Source organism: Nomascus leucogenys, chromosome 5, assembly GCF_006542625.1.
Source record: "Nomascus leucogenys isolate Asia chromosome 5, Asia_NLE_v1, whole genome shotgun sequence".
NCBI classification, from domain to species: domain Eukaryota; kingdom Metazoa; phylum Chordata; class Mammalia; order Primates; family Hylobatidae; genus Nomascus; species Nomascus leucogenys.
Genome location: NC_044385.1, coordinates 106952442 through 106955734, shown reverse-complemented (window position 1 = coordinate 106955734; position 3293 = coordinate 106952442). Strand labels below are relative to the sequence as shown.

The 3293-nt window shown below is 32.5% G+C and overlaps 1 non-coding gene across 1 annotated transcript; it reads right to left on the bottom strand.

Moving 5' to 3' along the window:
• Positions 1–2488: 2488 nt before the first annotated feature.
• On the bottom strand, positions 2489–2598 carry LOC115835277. The gene has a single exon (XR_004030267.1). It is a non-coding gene; the product is annotated as a U6 spliceosomal RNA (small nuclear RNA).
• Positions 2599–3293: the final 695 nt, after the last annotated feature.

Below are 3293 nucleotides of genomic sequence, written 5' to 3'. Positions count from 1 at the left end.
GTAATGTCCTGGATAAAAATTGTGAAGATTTGTCTCATTCTGAGGAAATGGTCTCTTTCTAAAACTTGGTAATTGTTTTAAATCTATATTGCAAAATATAGATTTATAAGATGTAAGATGTTGTAAGATGGAACATTCTAACCACCAGATAGAAAGTTATGTAGATAGGGCATCCTTGCACATTATTACAGAAAATCATGTATAGAATGTGTAACAATTGCTCATCATCAAACTAATTGTGAAAATACTAATTTTTAAAATTGATCTTTCAGAAAGAAACAGTCATGTTAGTTGTCTTTCATTAACAGGGCTTAAACATTTGTAATAATTTTGTGGCATTTTTTCTTAGTAATACATTAATGTTGCATTTGTTTTCAGAAAGTAAAAAGCATTATTTTTTATTAAAAATTTAAATAGACAATTTTATTATCATGAAACTGCAAACAAAAAGGCAACATTTTACTAAGATGACTGAATAATATATCACATTAGATATGAAAAAGTTGTTATAACATAAGTAAATTAAATAGGACACAATGAGCTGTAATTTATACTCACTTCAATTTAGAATTCTCATGGTTCCCAGAAAGCAAACTGAGTGATCCATAATTGCATCTTAAATTAGACTTTTTGCAGTGTTTAACCTCTCTAGCACTGCTTGTTTCATGAATATATAATTTTTATATTATCAAAAGTGTTTTCTTTCAGAAATGTTAGACTAGTTATTATTTCTTTGTTTTATAGAAGTGTTTAAAAACAATTTGTGAATGCACTTAGAAAAAGGCTAATAGATATTTTCTTCAAGTTGTATCCAAATGAGCAGAGCTTACTATAGAAGTAGATGCTTTAGCTACAGGGTAGGGAACCTATGGTTTAAATCTAAAGGATTATAATGTGGCACATTTATTTGAAGGCATCTTCTTTGATCCTCTAACACAGAAAGAAAATGTGAGAATTAAAGAGCAAAGAACAAAAGCTGAACTGTGAATTTAATGACTCCCCATGTTTGCATCCAAAAAGCTATGAAAAACATTGATTGGAAATTATCTTTAGACCACATTTGCTTCTTAGAAAAATAAAAGTTTTAATGTTAAGTTATAGACCATTGACATGTGAATAAATTATAAAGAGATAAAAGAATAGTGATTTGCTTCGTTGCTATGTTTATAAATAATCAAGGTTTTGCTTTAAGAAGAGGGTATCAAGTTCTGCAGTGTTAGTATTTTTATGAATTTTTTTTTCTTTCTTACTTTCAATGAGTCTCATCATATTAAGTAGAACTTTTGCTATAGAGGAAAAATGAAGCCAGTGTTGATATAGATGGAGGTAAAAATTACCTCCTCAAATATCCTCTTTCCAGCAGTCATGATATCCAGTTTTCTCACAATTCTGTAGACGGTTGAAAATTAAATTTTTATAAATACCAATTGTAAACTGCATAAGAACAAAAGGAACTAATGCAATGGTTTAAAATTATATATATATGATAAGACATTTTTGAAGTGTGTTCACACGGTTTAAAATTAAATTTAAAAAGAGGAAAAATAGGCAAAAGCATTTAAGGGGAAAGAGATATAAAAATCAACGAGGAACAGCCAAACATGAGGTGTGGGAGGAGCTACATAAGTTGGATCTAACTTTCCAAATAAGTAACGTCTTCCTTTTCAGGTATTGAATGCAAATAAAGCATTGAATCAGGAGCTATCAGTATTTTCCACTTGCCTCTAGAAATTCGTACCTGTGAAGCTCTATTTTTCAAAAACCATTGAACCGTTGTGGATCAGAAAACGTTGGTTTGTGTCTTTAAACAATTGGTTATACAGTTAGCTAAATTATGAATGCAAATGAAAAGTTCTTAGGGAAATTAAAAGTGCTACTCCAGTGAACACAAGAACTATAGGAAAATAAAATGGCCTTATTGCTGATACAGAGAAAAGTTTGAGTTGTCTGGATAGATCAAACCAGCCACAATATTTCCTTAAGCCAAAGCCTCATCCAGAGAAACGCCTTATCTCTCTGCAATTCTATGAAGGCTGAAAGAGGTGAGCTGCAGAAGAAAAGTTTGAAGCTAGCAGAGGTTAGTTCATGAAGTTTAAGGAAGGAGCCATCTTCATGACATAAAAGTGCAAGGTGAAGCAACAGTGCTGATATAGAAGGTACAGCGAATTACTTAGATCTAGGTAAGATGATTGATGAAAGTGGCTACACTAAATGAAAAATTTTCAAGGTAGACAAATAGCCTTGTATTGAAAGAAGATTCCATATAAGACTTTCACAAGTATATATACAAAAGGTAGCATGCTGTAGATACTATTTTACACATTTCTTTTTTCTATTTAACCGTATATCCTGAGAATCCTTCCATATCATTTCCTAGATATCATTGTCATCATTTTTCATCTTTGTTATTAATGTATAGTGGTATGTATCCCAATCAAAAATTTTGATTATATAATTCTGTAATTTTGTGAGGTTACCACTGGTTTGTATTAGTTGATCTTCTTTTTTAAATTTTTATTTTTAGCTTTTTGGGCAGGGGCCAAGCTAATCTTCTCTGCATCCTTCCAATTTTAGTATATGTGCTACAGAGGCAAGCACCTTGATCTTTTTGAAACAAATCTTCTATTAATGCTGTGGAAACAAAAAGTATAGCTCAGTATACTTTGATTGTTATCAGAAACTCAATGTTATGTTCATATTTGAGAGCTGGACCTATCAATTTATGAGATGTGTGCTAAACTGGACTCATTATTAATGCCTTTCTGAGGCTTTCTCTTTAAACTTTTAATTTTTTTTTATCTGCTAGAGTTCTATTTAATCCATATTGTGTTTTCATCATAATCACTATGGTTCACACTCTAAAAAAATACAAGATCTTCTTTGACTAAGTTGATTCTATATCCTCATATATATTTGTAACATTAAATCCATTAGAAATAAAAAGAAAGCTAAGCTTACATCTTAGCAGAATACGATTTTTCTTTTTTTTTTTTTTTTTTTGAGACAGAGTCTTGCTTTTTCACCCAGGCTGGAGTGCAGTGGCTCAATCTCGGCTCACTACAAGCTCCGCCTCCCGGGTTCATGCCATTCTCCTGCCTCAGCCTCTCTGAGTAGCTGGGACTACAGGCGCCCGCCACCACGCCCGGCTAATTTTTTTTTGTATTTTTAGTAGAGACGGGGTTTCACCATGGTCTCGATCTCCTGATCTCGTGATCTGCCCGCCTCGGCCTCCCAAAGTGCTGGGATTACAAGCGTGAGCCACTGCGCCCGGCCAGAATAAGATTTTTAAATAC